General features: G+C 44.7%; 1 protein-coding gene across 3 annotated transcripts in view; it reads right to left on the bottom strand.

Annotated features, from left to right (window-relative positions):
• SLF1 (SMC5/6 complex localization factor 1) overlaps positions 1–25,852 on the bottom strand; it is a 557,620-nt gene that overhangs the window by 145,847 nt on the left and 385,921 nt on the right. The gene's annotated exons all lie outside the window — the stretch shown is intronic.

Genomic DNA, 25,852 nt, shown 5'->3' with positions numbered 1-25,852 from the left:
GATCCGCGCTTATGGTAAAACGTTGGCCTTTTCTGCATGGTAACCTTAGATTGTCATCTTTTTTTTAAACTCTATTTTTTCTTGACTGTGAACTCTACACATTACCACTGCTAACCAGTAACAAAGTGCCTGGGCTTCCCCTCTAAAACACGCGCTGTAAATTCAAACTCCCTATTTGGCATTTTTAATTGGGATGGAAAATTAAATGTGTATGCTGCAAAGAATATTAAAATATTATTTCTGTCAGGAGTACCACTCTGCTCTGGCTAGGCTGCTGTTTAAATGCACTGTTGTGACTCAGGGCAAGGAAATCTGCCTTTTCCATACAGAAAATGCATATTTGTAATATTCATAATTCACACAACGTGTGCCTTGTAGAGGCAGGGCGCTAATACGTAGAATTAGGGAATACCACATTTTAGGATTAGCGTGCCCTCACAGTGAAATAAAAGGCAACAGCTATCTCACTCTGCAGGCCTGGCTATATGTTTCTCAAATAGGCTTAAGAACATCTTTATTTGCCACTGCACTTAGGGAAGTGCTAGAAAAATGCTTCATAGTTATTTCTTGTTTAGTTTTTAAAATCTTACTTAATGGTGAAGTCACTTTTTGATAACCTTAGCTGAAAATTAACATTAGAAAAATATGCCTGAGCAAGAACTCGATTAAAACTATTTCTGCCACTCATCACACATCAGGAGCTCTAATATATGTCTTTGGCTGGGAGAGTTCACAACTGTGCGCAGAGGACAATGGCTTGCCTTTGGGCAAAGGAAAAACCAATGGGTGTAAACTGTTGACCACTTAGATGGCATTAGCTATCTGGGAGTGGACAGGAACCGATGGCAAAAAAACAGTATCTTTAGCATTAGCTCTTTAGATTTGGTGATGCAAAGGAGAGCTGCTTTTATTCATCCCCAAGATCCTCCAATACAGTTAGGATCCAGACACAGTAGGAGAGAAAATCAGTTCTGACTCTATCAGGTAGGAGAGAGGCGAAGAAGCTGAAGACAGGTCTACCTGGTGGCAGCTATGTTCCACTAGTCTGAAACAGGGGTTACGGGGTAATTTTAGAGTAAGGCAAAGAGAATGTGCTACAAAAGGAGGTGGGGGACTCAGATAAAAATGTTACAATTAGGTGGTAGAATTCCACCAGTCACTGGGTAGTGCAAAGGATAAATCTGGCACCACCACCTCAGAATAGTCCTAGACCTGGAAAGACTCAATCTAAAAAAGAAGCGCCCTGCTGGCAGAAGAATCCGGACTTCTGGCTCTTACTGCGAGAAGACTTGCAAGAGGACTTAAGGACCCCTGAAGCCTGCGTGCACCCAGGGACTGGAACTGCTCTCCAGGGGGCAAGTCGTTGGCCTCCTGTTTACCTGCTTCAGGGGCACAAAAGCAAAAGGACTCCTGACTCTAAGAGGGCCCAGCTGACTAAAGAGGGCTAGACCCTGTAGGGCACCTGACTGGCGAGAGACTTGTTGTCCAAAAACCTGCCCTGGGGCACCAGGATCTGTAGGACTAACCAGAAGAAACTATCCCACTAGCTGGAGACTAAGAGCCTGATTAGATCTTGGTGGACGGGTTACTCTGTCACAAAAGTAACAGATATTCCATCCACCAAAATATAAATCCTGTAGGATATAAGGGAATTTATATTTCGGCAGACAAAAGTCTGAAGGTAAAACCGCAGACTGGGAAAACCGACTTGGTGTCCGACTTCCACTCTATCGAAGTCTGGCTGAAATTGTGCCTAGGTATCAGTCCATCATGAACTGTTGCTTTTCCACAGGGCTTGACATCTTGCTGGGCACTTTTTGCCTCAACATTTTAAAAACCCTACTGGTCAACGTTGCAATAAATTAGCGCAATGCTTTATTGATAAAGTTCAAACTATTGTCGAATCCCTTCCTCAGAGGGACGAAGACCCGGAGATCCCAATCAATTCAGACCCACTTTACATCAAGCCCACTCTCGATTCCTTCCCCACCTTGTCTCTGCAAACCCTGATATCCTTGCTGGCTTCCGTAAAGAGTGGATCTCCCAGGGACCCTGTGCCTCTGAATATTTTGAAACAGGTAGTCCCCACCCTAGCTCCCAACCTATTGCACCTGATTAATACTTCGCTCAACACTGGAACGGTCCCCCCCGAACTGGAAAAAAGCCATGGTCTAGGCTCTACTTAAAAAACCGGGCCTTGAACCGACCGAATTGGGTAACTAGCGTCCAATTTCCCTTCTCCCCGGAATCAGCAAAGTGACTGAAAAGTATGTCAATCAGATCCTCTCGGACTTTCTTGAAAAACATAACTTGCTTCACTCCTCCCAAACAGGATTCCATCCCCATCAGAGTACCGAGACGGCCCTGCTAGCAGTCACAGAGGAATGCAAAAAAATCCTAGACTCAGGAGGCTCCACAGCCATTATTCTCCTCGACTTAAGCGCAGCATTTGACACTGTGAACCATCTGACTCTAATCCAGCGTTTGAGAAGTGTTGGTGTCAATGGCACTGTTCTTCAATGGCTACGCTCCTTCCTAGAAGGTAGAATCTTTCAGGTTTTCGAGGAGAATGTTCTATCCAAACCGGCCACCTTAGCTAGCGGGGTCCCACAGGGCTCCTCGCTTAGCCCGACACTTTTTAATGTGTATATTTCCCCCCTAGCAGCTATCATAGCCCCTTTGGGAATCCACATAGTAACCTATGCGGACGACACACAACTAGTGGTCGCATTTAACCAGTCGGACTCCAACTCTAACAGGCTCCTCCCATGCCTTGAAGAAATCTCTAAATGGATGGACACATCCCAGCTCAAACTAAACGGTGGAAAGACGGAGATTATGGTACTGGGTAACGCCCGTAGTTTCCAGCCCCACCTCATGTGGCCACCCAGAATGGGCCCTCCTCCCTCCCCCAAAACCGAGATCAAGAGTTTGGGTATCTGGCTGGACCAGGACCTGAACTTTAGGACTCAGGCCAGGAAGACAGCAGCCACTTGTTTTGGCCTGCTCAGAATGGCACGAAAAATCCTCCCCCTTCTCCCCCCCCTGCAAAAAAGGTAATGATACAATCGCTCATTCTTTCCAGGCTGGACTATGGGAACGCACTTTACCTAGGCTCCCCCTCATCTGTAATTTCCAAACTTCAGCTAGTCCAGAACAGCGCAGCCAGATTATTCACAGGGACCGACCATCGGCAAAACCCTCAATTCACTCCCTCCACTGGCTTCCCGTACAAGAGCGCATCAAATTCAAGACTCTGTGTATTGAGCATAAGACTCTGCTGGGGATAGGACCTCCCATCAACTCATCCCTGATTGTCCCCTACAAGGCCAACAGGGAACTTAGATCTGACGAACTGCATCTTGCCACAGTACCCAGAATAAAAAGGGCCAGAAGCGGCGGTCGTCTCTTTTCTTACAATGCCTCCAAACTCTGGAACTCCCTTCCGCTTCAACTACGCACAAATTCCAATCACCAAACTTTTCGCAAACAACTAAAGACTCTCCTATTCCCCTAATCCGTCTTCCTTTCCTGATCAGTCAATAGCGCTGGGACACTTCCGGGTAGCCATGCGCTCTACAAGTGCCTTTTCATTCATTCATTCATTCACTGAATCCCCCTAACTTAGTTTGTTGCTTGTGGTGTCTTTCTGTCATTAAATATTTCACTATTGTATAAGGAGGGTTGGCAGACACTTTTATTGGTATTGCCTGCTGCTGCTTGTGTCATAGCTACCGGAGGCTGAGCAAAGATCCTATAAGAACTGTGTTTCTATCGAGCCACAGAGGGATTAATGAGTTTGTAGGGGTGCCCACTCTTCCAAATTAATAGCACAATTTTTGACAGTCAGTGAAATGTAGCTCTTCTTGAACATTTATGTTTCCAAAATAAAATTGCTTTGTTTGGGTTCCGACCTGTTTTCTTTGAAGCGTAAATCAAATTTGTCACTGCAGATAGATTTTCTTAAACTGCTAAAACAGGAAACCTTATCAAAGCTATATTTATCAAGGCTAATAAGGTAGCTATACGTCAGACAAAAGCGATCTTCCGAACATTCCCAAAACAATGTGCCCACTATTTTTTTGGGGTGTGGTGAATTAAGAACATACTAAGGGGGGGGGGGGACACAAGACGGAACCATCTATGGTGCAAGATGGACGCTCCTTTGCCAGAGGAGTGGACTTACCAGTTTCTTTGCATCGCCCTTGAAAGCTGAGTAATACTGTGCAACGATCCTGAAAGAGGGGAGACACTCAACATAGCGCCATGTTCTGCTTGTGTGATCAGTGTATCCTGCTGAAAAACAAATGAAACTGCACAGACCTGCCCCTAAAGTGGTGGCAGCTACCTAGAGTGACCTGTCAGCAGAGGGCGGATGATTCCCTGGAGCCCTGACCCTTTTGGCAGTGGTCACTTGTAGGATCTAACTGCCTACTCCGTGGCAGCTAGGTGGAGCTGAAGAGCTTACAGAGTACACAATGTGAAAGACACCCTTAGTCCGCTGACTGGCCTTTGAAGAAGCGGCATGAGCAATGTGCCCACTCATGGCCTACATAAGGATTGTGGGAGAGTAAACTAATTTTCCACATAAAGGGCAGCGCTAGGCCTGTGAAATTAGTAGTATTGGCCCACTTTTGCTTAACCTAGTTTTATCTTGTATTCTCTGCTCTAATTATTATTGCCCTATTTAGGCAGAGATTTCTGTAGGTTCGGTAATTCCTTCCCCCCACAACTGCACAGCTGACTCTGAGATCACTGGGAGCACAACAACGCCCTCTTGAAGAGGATCCTAATACGACAATACCTTGACTAAATCACAGGCCATACACACACGGCTGCAGAGGGAATTGTGATATACAATATCGGTATTACATGCTAGAAACCCCTTACTGACCTGTACGCATCCTTGTCAAGCTTTTTGACAGTGCTTCTAGTGTTGGCAACTATTGTGATGGTCTCCACTGTAGTTGAGGCTTCATTCATAAGGATCTATAACTGTAAGGGGTTAGATGTATTTCTGTATGGGTCAGTGCATTACCCCTAGACATATAATGAAAAACCAGATCACTGGGGCGACAGCACCTCCTTGATTGGACTTTTGCCACATATGCAGATGGCTATGAGCTACGCAATAATTGGAACCCCACGTTCCCTGCGAAAGAGTTGTACCTGAACCTTCTTCCCACTCTTCAACTCAATGTCTTCTTGAAGACTGATGAGGCAACTGCTCTTCTCGTAGGCCTTTAGCAGTGACAAGCAAGCTTCAGACAACAGCTACTCAAGGCCATAGAAATGATCCTAAATGTGATAATGAAGGACATTCCCGTCATCAACACATAAAATTACACGTTTGTTTCTACGATGGCTTAAGTACGTATTCACATGAATCTGTGTTTGCATTCCTGCAGACATTCTGGACTACAACTGATAGTAGGTTGAAAGAAGTCAAAAGAAAGTTGCATACACAGCCAGACAGGGGTTCAGAACTTTGGCATCTATGATTCAAAGTTATGAACCAGGAGGACAGTTTGTGAAAAGACAACATCTGTATATATTGCATTCCCGAGCAACTAAAAAAAAACATGATAGCTTTACTGAGAAACTTCATTCCTCTCCTGCAGGATATTCAATTCTCTGAACCCGTAGAATTTTAAAGAGCACAAAGGTTACGCATAAGTGGATCTCTGAATCCTGTTAATCCATGGTCAGTGATAGCTTGTCTTCTCTGTCATCGAAATGCAGGCCTCAAAACAAAGAGTATAGCTCCTCCCTAGATGTAAAACTGCAGACCATTCAATTGATACCTATAGCAAAAGAAAGTAATTCCTTGCACTAAGACCCAGGTTGTGGCAGGGTAACATCAAATCTGGCTTGCTTGACCCTGCTGTTATGATAGCTACTATTGACCAAACACTACTGAATTACCTGAACTTAAACACCTAGCCTATTCAATTCTCTGAACCCTTGAAATTTCAAAGAGCACACAGGTTATGCACACGTGGGTCTCACAACCAGTTTTTACAGGAGCAACAACAGCATCTAGCATTTCAGGCCTAATGCAAAACAAGAGGGGTGGGGGCTGGGGGGTAAAAACAGCTTAGATAAGACCCAAGGCAGCAAGACCTTTTTCACTTATACTTCCTTCATTCAAACTTGCTGTTTTCCAGGGGTGATGGAGATGTGTCCCTTTGTTGCACCAGAGACTCCACCACTTTGCTCAGTCCTTCTCGGTCAAATTGTCTGTAGGACGATCCATTTGAGTTCGAAAGGCAGGTATGTGTAGGGCACCACTGTTCACCCTGTACTTGTCTTCCTTAGTGGTTAGAACTAGGTCCAGAGTAGCCATTTTCATTGAGGTTGGTATGACAAAAGTTGGCCTGGCTTCAGGCACAAACGCAGAATTTTCTAAGGAGGATCCCCGTAAACCAGAATACACAGAAATTGTCTGGCATCAACCTAGTGGAACACCTTCAGAAAGATGATTCTATAATGTTATTTAATTTTCTGATCTGAATTTAGCATTTGACCAACATAGTATTTCCAGCTTGTCCATTGCATTAATAGAAGCTTGGGTGGAGGCCCCTTAAGTATATTACTATCCTAAGGAAGGGCGTAAATCGAGACACTGGGAAAATTCAGGGGAGTAATATCTGGCCTTTAAGGGATTGTTGACTGACTTCGCACTCTATGCCCCATAGTGTTAGCTCCCAAAACATTTTGGCAAGATGCTTTACACTCCAAATACTCTTGCTACGATTGGAAAGAGCTGCTGAACTCTCACAATAAACTCCTGCATGTATATAGATGAAACTTTTCTTTCTTTAAGGTCTTCATAACTGTTACTGGTCTTCCCTATGCCTATTTAGAGCAGGTCTCTTACAGCATTCTGAATGTTGATGATGCAAGCAGTATAACTGTAATCAGTTCCATATTCTAAGTGATGGAATCAGCATCACATTTAATTTGTTGGAACACTGGTCCACACTATCCTCTCTAGAAATACATCCAAGAAAAATCCATTTGCTAGTACAGAAAACATGAGGTAAGTACTTGACAAGGACCGGGACATTGCAGAATGTTCCAGAAGGCAACTACAAATATATACGTCCAATTGAAAAAAACTGTATAATAAAAAAGAGATACCAGAATGAAGAGTTGCTGACAAAATCAAGAATGGATCCAAGGAATTAGATAGCAATGCCAAAATGTGGATCTTAAATAATCAAAGATCACCATCACTGGAAATGGCCATCAATATATATGGATGCGAAAAACTGCATTAGTCCGGTAGAAGAGAGGAGAGTGGAGCGGGAAGGCAGAACCAGGAAAATCAGACTACACAAGTATGGGTAATGGCCATCAATTCAAGAGTACAACACCGTAGTTTTAACATGGCAACTGCTCCCAACAAGAATGGAATCAATACACGGGCCGCAGGACAATCAATGCCACCTGTGTAAGCACCAAGCCAACAAGAGTCTGGCATCTGTGAAACAAGGAAACAAGGAGAATGCCCTAGTGTTCTGCTCGATTTTCCCGGCCTTCTTGTGAGGAACAATGATTGAATGTGACTTCAGTCTCTTACCATTCAAGCCTAAGGGTTAGAGTAGTGAATGGAGCCTATTTACTAGGCACTTCGACATGATTCTGTGCTCTTCCCCATAGATCAGGGCTCGCACACATAGCCTAGGGGATAGATTCGTTAGTATTAGGGATAACCTGTCCTGTAGTGAGGGTATTTCATGGAGCCGTGCTGAATTCAGGCCTGGTAGGCCTCAAACGGGAGAGACTCCATCTTTCTTTCTGCTCCGGCAGCTTGGGATGCTTCTAGGTCAAATGTAATGTTTTAGTTATGAGGTGTTATTCGCTTGGAGAGAACCGGTTCAGGCCGGCCCTTATCGAAGGATTGTATTTTTCTTCATGCCGAAGACACTACATCAGGCCGGCCGGCTGGGAACGTGTCCTTGGTACGGGGAGGTACAAGAATTTGGTGGGCGGCAGGTTACAGGCCGGAATTTTCCATGAGGAAACGCACCTCTATATTAGTGAAAGTCTGAGGCAGTTACATGTTCAGTCCGTAGGCGGCATCTAGCCGTTAGCAGTAAAGCTACTACTTATTCCAGGGAAGACAGACGCCATCTTGAAGGCGGAGAAGAACCGAGAGACAGATGCTCTCCTAGCAGAATAGCCAGAGAGGAGAGAGTAGCCGATAAGGAAGAGGTCCCAGTGACTCGGAGAAGGGTGATTCCAGGCGAGCCGAGGCACAGACGAGAAGGGAACCTAGATGACCACTGAGTGCAGGCTACATACTACTAAGGTGATGTCGACACTTTCTTATTAGAGTGTACAACTTAATCTTTCACTTTTCTTTGCAGGTTATGTGTTATATCGTAATGTTATGTGATTGTGTATGTAATGAGTAATAAAGTACCCAGTTTGTAGTGAACCAACATGTGCTGCGTGTTCTTGTATGAGAGGGTAGCCTATTCTTCTAGTCAGCTGCGGCTACATGAACAGATGTTAACCCTGATCAGGTAAGTGGTAACTGAATAAGGGAAAGAGGAGCCCCTCGAACCTGAGAACAGGCTATGCTTGAACTGGCAATCCTTGTGTGATCTGATGAATAGTGAGACTGATTCCCTTTTTGTATGTTATGGTGATCATAGGATGAACTGTCGTATGAGACTGCCGTCTAGGTAGAGAGGTCTGGATTCGTATGGAATCGCGAGGCCGCCACTTGTGATACTGTCGTATGGGCAGAGAGGTCTGGATTCGTATGGAATCGCGAGGCCGCCACTTGTGCTGAGACTGCCGTCTGGGTAGAGAGGTCTGGATTCGTATGGAATCGCGAGGCCGCCACTTGTGCTGAGACTGCCGTCTGGGTAGAGAGGTCTGGATTCGTGTGGGATCGCGAGGCCGCCACTTGTGATACTGTCGTATGGGCAGAGAGGTCTGGATTCGTAGGGGATCGCGAGGCCGCCGATTGTGCTGAGACTGCCGTCTGGGTAGAGAGGTCTGGATTCGTATGGAATCGCGAGGCCGCCACTTGTGATACTGTCGTATGGGCAGAGAGGTCTGGATTCGTAGGGGATCGCGAGGCCGCCACTTGTGCTGAGACTGCCGTCTGGGTAGAGAGGTCTGGATTCGTGTGGGATCGCGAGGCCGCCACTTGTGATACTGTCGTATGGGCAGAGAGGTCTGGATTCGTAGGGGATCGCGAGGCCGCCGATTGTGCTGAGACTGCCGTCTGGGTAGAGAGGTCTGGATTCGTGTGGGATCGCGAGGCCGCCACTTGTGATACTGTCGTATGGGCAGAGAGGTCTGGATTCGTAGGGGATCGCGAGGCCGCCACTTGTGCTGAGACTGCCGTCTGGGTAGAGAGGTCTGGATTCGTGTGGGATCGCGAGGCCGCCACTTGTGATACTGTCGTATGGGCAGAGAGGTCTGGATTCGTAGGGGATCGCGAGGCCGCCGATTGTGCTGAGACTGCCGTCTGGGTAGAGAGGTCTGGATTCGTGTGGGATCACGAGGCCGCCACTTGTGAGACTGCCGTCTGGGTAGAGAGGTCTGGATTTGTGTGGGATCGCGAGGCCGCCACTTGTGATACTGTCGTATGGGCAGAGAGGTCTGGATTCGTAGGGGATCGCGAGGCCGCCGATTATAAGAGGTCTTGGTATGTATAGTAGGAATTCCCTGTCCTTAGGTGGTAGATATATGTGGTTGCACTATTGTAAATAGGTTCTAGGGAGGGGGTAACGTTCTGGCTGGGTTAGTGAGGCTCTGATGAGCGGGTTCTATCTGATCCGAAAACCCAAGCAGAACACCTAGTCTATCATGTGATATACACAAGGACATGGGGGACAAAACTAATGGTTAGGTATGAAAAGTGAGTATTTGGCCAAATAGGGTGTCAGCCATAATAATCCAGAAATAGTAGACAGAATTGAGGAGAATCTCAGGAAAAGCATACAAATTAATTGGAGAGCATATTCCACATGGAGTAGTGCAATGAACCTGATGTGTCCTAAAAAGGCTCACTATATTTTACATAGGAATGAAGAATTTACAAATTAACCATGGCATTCCATTCAAGTAAACCATAGACTTCGGTATGGTGATATACTGACATTTGCCTTTATTTAGTCAATCTTGAAGGATGCCACCTCTTAGGGGAACTTTGATTTGATCTATAAATTGCCGTTTCAGTTGAGACTTGGAATGACCATGAGCAATGAAATGAGCAACAAGAGGAGAGTTTTCAGTTTACCAATGACCACGGTTCTTGTGGTAGATAATGTGTTGTCTACATTTCTGCATAGTCTGGCCAATGTATAGGAGGTTAAAGGGACACCAAATAGCATACATTGCATTACATGAGTCATAGTTTGTGTTGTGTTACCAGGTATGTGTTATGTTCCCATGTCTAAATTGTTTGGTATTACTGGTTCAGAGACAGGCCAAGCAATTTAGACATTTTCAATCAGGTGGAAGACCCCAAATACTGATGAGAGTGTTCGTAGTGGAGTTAATAGTGGGATTCTAGCACATGGCTTTGACCAAGTGGTCACAAAGATTTTTTTCTATTTTAAAAAAGAATAGGGGCGGTTCTATTATTAGTCAGCCGGTAATGATGATTTTAGTCACTTTGTTAATTCATGGACTGAATGTGATGGCTCAAGGTACATGATGGTGGCCAGATTAAATCTGTGGAGTCAGTAGTATTTCACGAGGAAAATGCCATGCTTTTTGAGTGCTCTTGATACAAGGCATTTGGGAGACCCTCTGTCTATCAGTTTATTAGAGAGGACAGCTGCTTCCATGAAATAATCTGCTTTCCACTTGCAGTTTCTATGTGTATGTAGAAACTAACCATATGGCAGTCCATCTCTGAGGCCACTAGGATGGTTGCTACTACATAACAATAGTGAATTCCTTTTGGTGAGCTTTCAATATAGACCAATTCAAAGTTTACCGTCATGTACTTCAATTGTCAAGTTTCAAAAGGGTATATTGGGTTTTCTAAATAAAATAACTGGGCTCTGCAATTTGTGTTTGAAATCAGATCAATCAAAATGCAGATTTCTACTGCTCAAGATTGGAAGTAATAGTTGAGTTTACAGATAACTTTCCGCAGAACATACCTCATGACATCTCATAGTACACCACTCAAACAATAAGTTCAAAAGTTCAACAAAAAATACAATAAATAGCATACGTTAGCAATGGCATCAGAGGCTGACCGTATGATAAGTGCAACAAACATTTGGTTCAATGTTGCTTTTGTCTCAGTTCCAAGGCACAGCACACAAATAAGCCATGATTCAAATTGTGTAAGGGCTATAACATTGACTACACCCAAAATTACACAAGTCAGCGGGGTTTGGACCTATTTCTAGAGCACACATCTTGAGGTGAGTGAAGATCCACCTCACATTAGGGTCTAACTTCACTTAAAGGCAGAACTGCATGCTCGCTGGTGCTACAACAATCTTCTTATTTCATGATAATGGGCATAATCAAACACATTGCTCTTTTGCTTGATAATACCATTGAGCCATGGTTGTAAATGACCAATTGAATTTTTAAATAATCCCCAGTCTACATATTCCGAATTATGCCAAAGCCAAATTTACCAGATAATGAATAAACATTATCAACAACATTCTCTAACTCACATAAAATTTGAGATTTCATAATAGACTATAAAAGAAATGTATCAATTGTACATATCTACAAAAAAATGCATTCCAAGGAGACCGACGAGGGTAAGTGTTTCTTCAGAGAAAGATAAGGTTTCCAAAGTTCACACTCCATTTTATCCACGACCTCCAAAACCTTCAAATATAACATTTCTATACCAATCAATGCATCAGCAGGAATCTTGCAGAAAAACACTTTTCGGAAGCCATGTGCCATTGGCCAAATGGATTGAAAAATTGGGAAAGAGAGACAGTCTGACAGACGATACCTGTGTTGACAGGTTTGTTTTTGGTCCATGTAACACTGAATTTTATTTGCTACCACTTACAAAGGTCATAACCTTGGCCACTTGGACTTTACATGAACCACACAAAATGTGATGGGAAGAATGATTGCAAATAGTCTAACCACTGGCAATCACTTAGGGTAGCAGAAGTAAAACCTAATGGAAAAGAAAGCAGCATATTTCATCATTAACAGATCATTTTCAAAGTGATGAACGTCTAAATCATGGGAGTCATGCCTATTTCTAGGTTAGCTAATCAACTTGGAAAAGTAAATATTTTCAAATGGCAACATGCGAGTAAATGGGATGCAGGGAAATCGGGACTTCACCTGTTCAATTGTGGTATGATGGTAACTACCCTTTTATGAGTACTGGTTGATATGGAATACAGCTCTCTCGACTTAAACTCAACCCACCAGTAGGAGTCCTGGGCACATAAAAGTAGTAAACATCTCTAAGGGCCCAGGTAAGAAGTCATCAAGATGATTGCATAAGCAACCACATGATGCCTTAGTATCCTTATCTGTAAACACTCAAGAGTTGGCCATAATTCTAAGAACAATAAAAGGAAAGACCAAGAGGCAGCAAAAGCATGTCGTAGCCAATAGAGAAATAGACCATTTTTAGTTCAAGGCTACTCTCCTCCAAACACATCAGTCACTGCTACTAGAAGGCACAAGCAAACTGTACGCTATTTAAGGTAACATTCAGACCAAAGTTCGGGGTCGGCAGCAGAAGTTAAGACAAGTACGCACACAAACGCATTCAGTCAAGAATGTTCAAATCAACTACTATGAATCTACCTTCAGACACTGTGCATCTCTGCAGCCTCTGCTTTATAAAGCCAGAGGCCTATTGTACAGTGTTTGTTTAAACTGTTGAGAAAGCAGTGCACTTCTCAAGTTTTACTGAACTACGGTAATAATAATCTGGCATTTCCACTATTAGTAAACAGCAAGGCAAGGTACATCCACGAGCATACTTCCCATCCTACCATCCCGGTACTTGTCTGATGTCGAGAACTGTGCCCTAGAGGAATTGAAAATAATGGAATTACAGCACAGAAATGTGAACAATGTATGCATCACCGAGGATGTATAAGAGGTAACCATATTGGGGGTGGCTCCAGATATCTGGCAGAAGCCATGGTCTTTTTTCATTTTCTACTTCTCAGAGTTGTTTAGCGCAGAAGGCCACTTGCTGAAGACCTTGAGAAGACTCAAGTAAGAGGAAAGGTATTACTTCTTCACAGGCCTTCAATGACTCTCTTAGGTGGAAAGGGATAGGAAAGCAAAGGATATTCCTAAGCATCTACTTCAAAAGAACAAGTTACTTACCTTTGGAAACGCTCTTACTGGTGGATACTCTTCCTAACAGCAGTTTCTTCACCTTAAGAATAATAATGGATGAATTTGCACCAGTAATTGCTACCGCATGTCAGGCAGGTGACACTGTCTGCTTGGTGCCACCCCAGAAGTGATGGTGCAGAGCCGCATAGAGGCCCACCCTTGTCTGCTGACGTCAGTTTTGTTTTCCGTCCTCCGTGCCCTCAGACACAAATCTATTGTGAAAAATTAGAGGTAACAGAGTGCCTAAAGAAACTTGGGACTTTTTGAACAGGTACAAGAGTTCACTCCACAGGGCAGTGAGAAATCAGCTGTTAAATTATGTCTCCAACAGAAAGAGGATTACCAAAGGTAAGTAACGAGTTCTTTTCAAGGATATTTCTAACAGCAAATTCATCATCTTTAGAGTAGATACCCAAGCAGTACCTCTCAAAGGGAAGAGAAAACCAGAGGACTGCACTGTCTAGGCGGTGGACCTTGGTGACTGCATGCACAGACCCCCATGTAGGTGCCTGGCAGAGCTCTAGGACAGAGACGCCCCTCGCCAATGCTCCTGAGGCAGCGTTGGCTCGAGTGGAATGAGCTCATAGGCTATTAGGAGTTCCTTCTTGGGCACGGCATATCATATCTTTATGCACAATCCACCTGGACCAGCTCAGTTTCTGCACTGCGTCTACAAAGTATTCCCTTGTGCAGTCTATGTAAAAAATGTATCCTTTCCTTAATTCAAGAAAGGGGAGTCTTTCCTCCTCTTTTGAAGGATGTAGCAGAGAGAAAAAGGTAGGAAAGGTAAAGGGCTGACCAACATGAAAGAGTGATACAACCTTTGACCAAACCTATTCTCAATACCAGTTTGTTTGAAAAGAAAGTGGTGTTTGGAGGTTGCACTGACAGCCCTTGCAGCTCACTGACACAGCACACAGATGTGATTGCAATAAGAAGAAAAAAAACATTGATAGTGAGAAGCCAAAGAAAGCAACTGTGCACAGGCTCGAAAGGAGTGCACATCAGAATAGTAAGGACCATGCAAAGGTCTCACTGACGCATAATGAAGGGCCTTGGAAGAAACGTGTGCCAAACCTTTAAACAACTTCATTAAAAAGTGACATGCATGGGGGCGTGGCTTCGACGCCGCTCAAGATGGCCGCCTGAGTCCGGAGCTCCGCCGCACTGGGATGATCTCTCCTTCCTAGCGCTGGTTTACGCGATGTTTCCCCACGCTCTCCGCCGGTTCCTGCAGTCGGAGCATGAAGAGCGCATGGTGAGCCTGAAATGAGCGCTCGGTGTCTTTTAAAAGCTCCGCTTTTATCCCGTTTTGTATGCTCCTCATAGCGGCCGCCATTTTGTTTTTCGGCGCGATGCTTTACACGCAGCTGTATTTCCCCTCATGAACATGGAATTTCGGAATGCGACCACGCTGGACAATGCATAATCCCTCACTTTTTTCTTCTTTTTGTATTTAACCCTTTATAGCCATCTTTCAAAGGAGTTTTTATTGACAAGGGTGCACTTTCCTCAGTTTGCTTGTGGATTGAGGACTTCTGTCAGACGCTGTTTTGTGCCACTTTATTTTCCTGCTTCAACTCCTTCGGAGCCCTTGGTTCTTCTTCGTGACAGGTGGAGGTGGCTGTGAGGGCATTGGGTGGATCGGCGTGATCCCGTTAAGTGCCTATTGAAAATCTTGTGACGACGCTGCGCACTCCCCTGTGGTGCGATCTTTGTGGGGATTTGATTGGAGTACACCTATGGGCAAGCTACGCAACCCGAAGTTTGTTTTTGTACCCTCAAAGGGCTCTTCCACGGCTCCTCCTTCCCCCTCCTCATCAGTTGATCCTTCTTTCAGTTCTACGGATCCAATGGCGGCAGCGTCGTCCAGTCGTCCTCCCTTGTCACAGCCAGCCTCCAGTAAGTCCTCTTCTTCTGCAACGTCAACCAAACGATTAAAACAGAACTCTCCTCCTCCGGACCAACCATCCCCCCCTATCTCCATGGAGTTAATTCTGGAGGAGATACGGGCTTTACGTTTGTTGAGGAAACCAATCACAAGATGCAACTTTTGAGGAGAGATAGTCAACTATTGAGAACAGAGTGTCGGTGGTGGAACATCAGATCTCGGAGCTTCAATCTCACTCTCAGCGTATCTCCTCGCTAGAGAAATCTGTTCTTGCTCTTCAGCAGCATACTGAGGATTTAGAAAACAGAAATAGGAGGAACAACCTGCGCATTTATGGTCTGCGGGAGTCTTTGGAGAGTGATGACCCCGTCTCGTTCTTCTCCTCTTTCCTCCCGAAACTTCTGGATATGCCTCCTACCACCTCTCTTAGTATCCAAAGGGCTCACAAGCTTGGTCCTCGTCTATCAACTGCAACTAAGCCTCGAGGAGTTATCATTCTCTTTCTGAAGTTCACGGACCTACTCCTTGTCCTCTCTGCGGCTAGAGCCAAGCGCCAAGTTTCCTGGTTGGGCCAGAGGGTTTTCCTTGCTCAGGATGTTTCCAATGTTACTGCAGCGAGAAGAAAAGAGTTTTTGAACCTTCGTACACCTTTGCGCTCTCTTGGTGCCAGATTTGGTTTATTCCATCCTTGTACCTTCAAAGTTACTCATCAGAATAAGACTTGGACTTTTCAGGATCCTGCGGAGCTTAAAAATTTTATTCACATGCAGTCCAACGCTGGCATGGATACTTCCACCTCTACCAGTGGTTGATTGCTCCCTCTCCTTTTTTCTTCCAGGTCGTTCCTGATAATGTTTCTGCATTGCCTTGGTCTATTATGCAGTTGGTTTTCTTCATTCTGTCTTATTCTTAAGAGTTTTGATATGTTGTCTCTCAAAGTCTCTTATTTGTTTTTCCCATTTTTTTATTATTGCTCACAATTCTTGACTGTTTGCATTCCATTATTTATGCATTTATCTATGTGTTCCTTTTTCTTATCAGCGTTTTTTATTCTCGTGTTTGTTTTCTTTACCCAGATCGACTAAAGTATTCCCCTCTTCCCTCATGTGAGTCGTGTCTCTCATTCCATCCTGGTGCGGTCGGATTGTCCTCCTGGTTTCGGGAGGTCATTCTTGTCTTGTTGCGTCATCCACTGCCCCGATATCCTCTCCATGTTCCCTTCAGGTATGTTATTTTCAGTCGTCCTTTATGGATTTGTACTGTCTCTTCTTGTATCTTTCTCTCTTCACCTTTCCCCTCTCTTCCTTTCTTTATTCTTATATTCTTTATTCTTCGTTTCCCTTACCTTGCTTGAGCTTTCTTTTCTAATACCTATTCTTTTCTGCTTCTATCTTTTACAAATGTTTTGTTTTTTACCCGTTGCTGTAGATATTGTTCCTGATAATGTTATTCAGTGTTTAAGTTCAGAGTAATTTCCTGGAACGTAAAAGGTTTTATTAACCCTATCAAACGTCAGAGAAACCTTTCCCACCTTGCTTCTTATAATCCTGACATAGTTCTCTTACAAGAGACGCATCTTTCGGAGACTGAGTCTCTCAAATTAAAGCGTGGATGGGTGGGTACGGTTCTATTTTCTCCTTCTACCAACAAGAAGAATGGTGTGGTTATTTTGTGTCATAAAAAGCTAGTATGTAAAGTTTTAGTACAAGAGTCTGATTCTGACGGTAGATGGATACTAGCTAAATTGTCAATTAATTCTATCCCTTTAACTGTGTTTAATGTTTATGGCCCCACACAACCTGATTTACTTTTTTGGCCGTTAGTTACTAGCAAATGTATTCAATATAAAGATGACCTCTTCATTCTAGGTGGCGATTGTAACCAGATTGTGGACCCCTTTCTTGATCGTAAGTCAAGTGTTCGTTTCATACCTCACAAACCCCACAAACAATTTCTCGACACCATTTCTCAAGCATCTCTCACTGACTCTTGGAGGCTTTCGCACCCTGACACACTTGATTATTCCTTTTTCTCTCCTCCTCACTCCTCTTTCTCTCGTCTTGATTATATTTTTCTTTCTCTTTCCTTGTCGCAAAACTTGCTGTCGTCTTCTATCGAACCTATACTTATCTCTGACCATGCCCCTATTGTAACAGATCTTGACCTTCTTTCCCCTCCTTCCAGATCCTCTTGTTGGCGCTTTAACAATTCTCTCCTTACTGATCCCTTTTTCTCCTCTTCCTTCCGTTCTTTTGCTACTGATTTCTTTCTATTAAATGACGTTTCTAACACTTCCCCTCATCTTCTCTGGGACTCCTTTAAGGCTACCGCCCGCGGATTTGTTATTGATTTTGTTTCCAAGAAAAAGAAACGTTTTCTCCAGAAACAGAGGGACATATTAGCCCATATTAAGTCTCTGGAGCACCAGTTCTACTCTTCCTCTAATAATTCCGTTCCTCCGGAACTTATTCGTGCCAAACTAGATTTTAACAAATCAACTACCGATAATGCCTCGTCAATGCTTCTTCGTAGTAGTGCCCGGTTTTATGGTGGGCGTAACAAAGCAGGGAAGCTTTTAGCCAATTATCTCAAATCACGCAAAGAACGTTCATTCATTGACTCCATTTACTCTTCTGATAATACTTTATTGCATAAAGCTCAGGATATTCTTGAACAATTTCAATTATTTTATCGTACTCTTTATACACCTGAGTCTTCTCCCTCTCCCTCTCTTGTCCAAGCTTACCTAGACAAACTTCCTAAGCCCTTGACGTCTCATCTTAATTTCCCGGATCTGGAAGCTGACCTTTCTTTACATGAGCTCTCTTCGGCGCTGACTATTCTTACCAAGGGCAAAACTCCTGGTCCTGATGGCTTTTCAATTGAATTTTACCTACATTTTTCTGACCTTTTACTCCCTAAACTCCTGTCTCTTTTTCAATCGTTTCTTTTATCGGGTAGAGCGCAAGGTACGTTTCAAGAAGCCACCATCTTTCTTATCCCTAAAGACGGTCGCGACCCTAAATTCTGTAAGAACTACCGCCCGATTTCTTTAGTGAATGTTGATTATAAGCTGTTTGCTAAAGTATTGGCTCTACGCCTAGATCCCTTAATGCCCCATCTCATCGGTAAGGAGCAGTGTGGCTTTGTGAAGGGTCGGTTGACCTCTGATAATTCTCGTCTCTTCCTTAATGTATTAAATAAAGTCCCATCTCTTTCTATTCCCTTAGCGGCTATCTCTGTTGACGCAGAGAAAGCCTTTGATAGAGTTGACTGGTCTTTCTTATTTGCTTCACTGCGTTGGCATGGCTTTGGTCCTCGCTTCATTTCTCTCATTTCCTTGTTATACTCTGCCCCTAAAGCCTCGGTTCTGGTTAATGGTCAAGTCTCTTCGTATTTCCCTCTTCAGCGAGGCGTTCGTCAAGGTTGCCCTTTATCTCCCTTGCTTTTTGTTCTTGCCCTTGAGCCCTTTCTGTCTTCTATCCGTAACAATAATGCCATCACTGGTTTTCCCTATGGCGATAATCAATTGAAACTCTCTGCATACGCAGATGATATTCTTCTCTTCATTTCTAATCCAGAAACATCCATTCCCCCTCTACTGTCTGAATTCGAGTCTTTCTCACGGGTATCTGGTTATGAAATCAATTCGGATAAAACTGAAATTCTTCCCCTTACGAAATTTTGCACTCCTCATGCCTTTTCTCCTACTGGCTTTGCTTGGAATGGCTCTAAAATTAAATATTTAGGAGTATGGTTTTCTAACTCTATTTCTTCTTCAATTTCTCTTAATATGTCAGCGGTTTTGTCCCGCATTGAACGATTAGTCTCTTCTTGGAATCCCCTTTTCCTCTCTTGGTGGGGGAGATTAGACTCCATCAAAAGGATGATAGCCCCCATTTTAATCTACGTTCTTTCTATGCTACCTGTTCATATCCCCGCAATTTATTTTAAACGTATTGATTCTTGTTTGTCTAGTTTTCTTTGGAACAAGAAAAGATCTAGAATCTCTTTGGCATTGCTCCGTAAATCGAAGGCCAATGGTGGTGTCAACTTCCCAGACTTTCGTCTTTACCATAAATCTTTTTCCCTTCGCCAGGCATCTAGATGGCTTGCTTCTGACCCTTCTGCTTTTGCTCCGCTTTGGCTTCGCATCGAACATATATTGTTGTTACCCTTTTCCTTTGGAGAGGTCATACGCTTTTCTGGCAGGGTCCCGCACTTGGCACTTCCTTTATTTAAACATACTTCTTCTCTTCTAAAACCTCTTTTCAATCCTATACCTATTACTCGGGAGTCTTTTTTGAATTCCACTGTTTGGCATAATTCCCTTATTCTTATAAAGAATAGACCCATCTTCTGGAACTCTTGGAGATCACTGGGCATCATCTGGGTGAACCAGTTTTTTGATGGAACAACTCCGTGTTCTTTTCCCCAGTTTCAGATGTCTTTTCACTGTCCTCGTTCCTTTCTGCAAAAGTTTGTTATCTTGATGACGCTTATCCTTGATATTTTTTACTCTCTTCCCCCCTCCCCTTCCTCGCTCCCCCAAGCACCTCTTCTTAAAATTCTTTCAACCCTTCCCAAGGCCTCTCTCATTTATAAATTCTTTTCGTCCCCTAATCCAGAGCGCCTTAAATCTAAACTGGAGCTTGCTTGGGAGGAGGACTTGGGTTGTGCTTGGCCCGTCGCCTTGTGTGATAAGCTTTGGTCTAGATCTTTGAAAATTTCTCGTTCGGCCTCCCTTACTCAATCTTTATTCTACTTATACCATAGAATATATCTCTCTCCACTCTCTCTAGCCCGTTTTTCCTCCTCTTCTGATTCTAATTGTTGGACTTGTTCTGCCCCTAATGCTAATCTCTTTCATCTCTTATTCTTATGTCCTTCTGTCTCTCAATTCTGGAACTCTGTTTGGCTCTATATCTCTCGTATTTTCACTCTCCCTTCTCCATACTCAATTTCTACCCTTTTTTTAGGCAGCTTATCTGACTCTTTAAGTCTTCCTCTATGCTCTCGAGGTCTTGTTGACCTCATGCTTGCTCTAGCCTTTCAGCACATTTCCTCTAACTGGAAAACCCTTGCAAACCTTTCCGTCCGCCACTGGTGGAATTCTTTGTGTCATTTTCACAGGCTAGATACTGCTTTTGCTTCCTCCTATAACCCTACACATAATAGGGATCTCTTTTGGCTACCTCTCACCACATACTTAGATCGGATGGTCCCGAGGAAAGTTTCCGCCATCACTGCGGAAAACTTCCAACCACCTTAAGGGAATTACTCCTTCTTCTCCTATTTTAATGATGTAAGATTAGTTTATGATTCTATTGGATTTGCTATGTAACATTTTGATTGTTGTTTTACCTACAGCTTCCACTCTTTACAGCAAACATTTATGGTCTTTTATTATATAATATGTTATTGTCTTTTCCCTTTTTCCCCTCTTTATTTTCTTGTTCTCCCTTTCCCCTTCCTCCCTTCCCATTTTTCCTCAAAATTGAATAAAATGCTTTTGTCTGTTTTTAAATGATATTAGCTGGTTCAATACCATTTACTTCCATTTACTTGTCTCTTATATTACAGCTGATGTCTGTGTATTTATTTCTTCTTGAATAAAGCTTTTCAAACATAAAAAAAAAAAAAAGTGACATGCATAAAGAAGGCTGGTCAGGCAAACATAAAAAGGCCAAGAGGGCCGACATACAACATTTAACTTCGCCCACAGCAAAGCCTTTCCAGGCTTAAATTAGACAACAGAACATCTAATAATTTTGCATGAAGGGGATCAACCTGATGGTCCTGTGAGAAAGTGTCATCTTTCTTGCATGGTATGCCCCTACTTTTTGCTGAATTGCTGATGTACTTTGACTGAGTGTGCCCTGGGCTCCTGCCAATCAGGTGCCCAGGGTCCGTGTTCCTTCCCTAAAACTGTATTGAAGCCTAAACCCAATTGGCATCTCTGGCCACATGTCAGCCCTGGTAAAAGGTACCATAGGTACCCAGGGCACTGTGACCAGAGAAGGCCCCTAAGGGCTGCAGCACTTATTTTGCCACCCTTAAAGGCCCTGTACCTTGACACACACACTGCCTCTGCAGGCTGAGTGTCTGGGTGCAGAACAAAATACCAAGACGACATGGCACACATCCCTGTGCGCCATGCCCACAAACCACTGCCCTGGCATACATCAGTCACCCCTCTAGCTGGGTGCCCTATGCCAGTGGTGAGGGTACAGGTTAATGAGCCCTGTACCCCTACAGTGCCCAGGTCCATTCCTGGGCCCTGTAAGTGCAGTGTTGCCATTAAGAGTATATGGTGCTGGCAGGTCGACATTACGAACTTCACAGCACCATGATGGCTGCACTGAAGACTGAGAAATTTGGTATTAAACTTCTCAGCACATTAAACCCACACTGATGCCAGTGTGGGATTTAATGTGAAATGCACGACAGAGGGCATCTTAGAGATGCCCCCTGAAACTAACCAACAACCAGCATCCTGACTGAGAGGCTGCCTAGGTTGCCACTCAGCAGATATGTTGCTGGACCCCTGGGTAGCGAGCCATCCGCTCTCGTGGGCCTGCAACAATGCACATCCTGGGCGAGGTGCTAGGTCTCCTCCCCCAGGATGGGCAGGGGAAGCTTCAAAGGCATGCTGCCTTTGTGAGCTTCTCCAGGCTACTTGCTGTACTCAGCAACTGGCCCCCACCGGTTCTGACCCCCACTCTGGCGGGAAGGTCGGCGGGAAAAGCCAAGTGAGGAAAGGGGATGTGCCAGCCTCTGCCAACCCCACCCCTTAGGTGGGGGAGGCGAGGTGAAGCACAACTCCGGGCTCTCGCCATCTAGAGGATGGGGAGCCCTACCCAATCAGGACTAGGCTCCTGCCCCCCTCCCACTGGAGAGTGGCAGGATAGGGGGTGTACCCACCCCAGGGAAGAGACCCATTGGTCCCTGAACTTTACCTACCTGTAACACCCCTAAATTTAGTATTTAGGGTCACCCTGAACCTTCCTTCCTCAGATCCCGATTCCGAAGAAGAAAGAAGACCTGCCGTGCAGCTGCTAACAAGAGGACGACACCAACTGACTTGGCCCCAGCCCTACAGGCCTGTTAACCCTCGAACCTGCTCCTACTAAATCCCGGCATCTCCTGTGGTCAGCAACCTTGAAAACCCCGGAGGACCTGACTGCCTTGCTCATCTAAAGACTGGGACTCCCACAAGCAGAGGTTCTGCTCAAACAGCAACAACCCCTGGTGCCAGCCAGGAACTGCGAATCCAGCACACTCTGCACCCACCGAGCCCGGCCTGTGCCTGAGTGAACAAAGACCACGAGGACGTCCCCCCAGCGACTTTGACCAAGAATCCAGCACCCAGGGACCCTCCTTGATGCTCCTGACGACGCCTGCAGCCTCAACTCCAGGGACAACCCCAACCGCGACGAGCAGAGGTTAAGATTTCCCGATGCCAAAAGACACCCCTGCACCCGGCGCCCTGCGGCCCCCTGTGCCCAGCTCCTGGGTGCCTACCTAACCTACAGCTTCCCAACTTACCTCTCGAAGTGGTGGTTGCACCTGAAGAATCTCCGTCCCCGAGCTTGCAGCATTTGTTCTTCTTGCAGCTTCTCCATTGAAATACATTGAGCGCCCGACAGCTCAAAAGCACCCTGCACCCAGCCGCCCGAGTGCCCCTGGGAGTGCAGCATTTGTCCTAAACTACTTCCCCACTTGCCCTGAGTAAGTGACCAGGAGCCCTGCTCCCACAGTCGCGTAGCATGCTTGTTAGCAGCCACCAACCAAAAGCCCCCTGCCTGCCATAGGTGAACATTGGGCCTACTCTCTCTGCACCCGGCTGCCCCTGTGCCGCTGAGGGTGTAACAACTGTACCTACATGACCCTGGGAGACCCCTGTATCTATGCCCAGATCCTTAACTCTGCCAGCCGAGTACTTACCTGAAAGCCGATAACCTACATTTTCTCCATAGGGTAACATTGACTGGTTTCACTTGGAAATTCTTCTAAGTGTCGAGTTTTGAAACTTTAAAATATTCACTAAAAATCACCCGATCAACGAAAACGAAATTACTCACCTGTTATCAGGAGAGATCCCAGTGCTGGATCTTTGTGCCCAGCACTGACCCTACAAAGCAATTACAACTGTGATTTTCCAATAACCAAACTTTCCTCCATAGGATAACATTGCCTGGTTTTTGCCAGAAATTCTTCTAAGTGTCGATTTTTGAAACATACAAATATTCCTTAAAAATCGCCTGTGTAACAAAATCGATTTCTTTCAACTGTTTACAGGAGATGCACCAGGGCTGAATCCATGATACAGCCCTGAGTAAGAAAAACCTATGCAAAGTAATTGATATTGTGTTTACTTAAAAATTCCCATTGAGCTCAATATTATAATTGTGTTTAACTTGTGTTGCCTACTGCAACAACTGTAACTATTGCATTTAAAAGTCTATTGCTATATGAAAGTATTTAACTAAAGCATCTCATTCTGAGAAAGTATTTTGATACCAACTTGTGGTTCTCAAATAAAACAGTTATATATTTCTATATACAAAACAATTGGCCTAGAGTTCTGTTCTTGAGGTTGTGAGACCATTTGCTGACTGGGTGTGTACAACAAATGCTTTACACTGTCCTCTGATACTGCCTTACTGCTCGACCAACCTACCACTTTAGAGAGTAAGGTTATATCTAACTTTAGCCTCTGCCAAACCTCTGGGGACTGTGGACTTTGTGCACACTGAACCTTACTTTGGTGCAGTATATACAGAGCCACTTTCTTACAGGTCCTACACCAGGTCACAAAACCCATTCAATCCCCTGAATAGATGCATTTAGTTCAGGGGCGCCTAGCTGCAAGAATCATATGCACTGCTCAGTTGTCGACACTCAATCTCCACACATTATTTGAAATTCAGGTGCAGGACCTTGCCCTGGTATTGAGACCAGAATTCTCAAAAAGGCAAACAGATCAGAGGGTAAATGCTCAGGTTCAACAGGTTGGGGAACAGGCTGGAGAACCATACTCCCCTGGCACAATCCAGGCTATCAAAATGACCTGGGCCTGGTTGGTCCTTTCCTTCCTCAGAACTCAAAGCAGGAGAAGCAGCAGTAATACACACACAGAAACTCCACTGTAGGCAGAATGCACTCCCGAGAGATCCTCTATGCAAGGAACTCCAGGATGCAGTTATTTTGTCACTGCACTCTTGCAGTGGTGGCAACAAGAGCCACCAATGGTACTGACACTGGTTGGAGATGCCCTGAGTCAGTCTTGAAAAAGACACCATTGGTGGTCTGCCAGATGGTGTCTTCTGAGCTCGTCCACCCCAGTGTTTAGTGACTCAGTCAGATGACTGGCGACCATGGAGACCCCACAACGCCAGTCACCCAGCTATTTCCAAAAGGGTACTTTGTCCCTGCATAAGAGCAAATGTCTCATACTGCCCTGCTTAGTGCAGAACCACATCATGGTCATGTTGCCTGCCAGGACCTGCATAGACTTTACTTTGATGAATAGAAGAAAGGTTTTCCGAGCCAGCTAGATGGCACAAAGGTCAAGGAGGTTGGCATAGAGCCTTCTCTTCCACTGGATACCACAAACACCTGATTTCCACCTCTCCCAGTTAACTGCCCGAAAAGATAAATGATGGTTTTGTCACTACTCTGATCCCTGGATGGAATAAGGAGAAGGGCGTGACACATGAAAAGTTGATGTGCACTAACCATCAACGAAGATTAAGGGCCATCTCCTTCAAGAGCTACTAAGGTATACAGCGATGGATGGAATGCTTAAACTAATCTTAGCCACTGGACATAACTTGGGGCTGCGTCCCTGTTCATAATTGTTTTGCACACAATGCCTTCTTAGTTTGGACCCAGTCATATGCAAATCAGTCTTGACCCTGCTCCAAACGGAAACAGTCCAGCCGAACTGCCAGTCCTCCATGAACCGGGCCCCAAGCAACCCAAAAGCAAGTTGACCACCTCTGCATGACTGTGTGGTATTGTATGAAGCCCCTAAGCTATGTGTTAAGCAGAGTCAAACTGGTCCCCAAGCCTCCTATGGTATGGCATCAAGGGTCAAATCAAATGCCATATTACTATTTACTGCAGCCGCAGCGTGTTTTAAATCTCTGTTTAGCCGTGTCTGAGTACGGCAGGGCGTGGCCAATCCTGCTGATTGACAGTCAGCAGCTAAAGTCTGGTGCACATGTCTGGTTGGACAGGTCTGTTACGGTGGCCAAACAGACATGTGTACTTTAGGCTTCTGAACAGCTGCCCTGGTCTCCTTTAGATTGCTGGGTTCCCCTACTCACACCAATCCTTGATTTGCTCTCATTCTGTTTACTAGTAAAAAGAGCATGAGAGCAAGGCACAGATTGGTTGTTTTTAAAGCAGCGAGATCAGGCTGCGGTGATGTGACAATGACAGAGTGCTAAGAAGGAAGTGCGGTGGTGAAGGGAGCAGTATGTGTCGTCTCCATGGTCAAATGAAGAAACCGCCGCTGGGTGAGTAGCTGTTGTTTTTTTTTTTTTTTTTACATTATTTCAAGCAGTCTGAATCTAAATGTTGACTCATTATTCACGTGATGTGTAGTCTCAAAGGCAC

Source organism: Triturus cristatus, chromosome 2_1 (assembly GCF_964204655.1).
Source record: "Triturus cristatus chromosome 2_1, aTriCri1.1, whole genome shotgun sequence".
Classification (NCBI taxonomy): Eukaryota; Metazoa; Chordata; class Amphibia; order Caudata; family Salamandridae; genus Triturus; species Triturus cristatus.
This window is presented reverse-complemented; position numbering and strand designations above follow the sequence as displayed.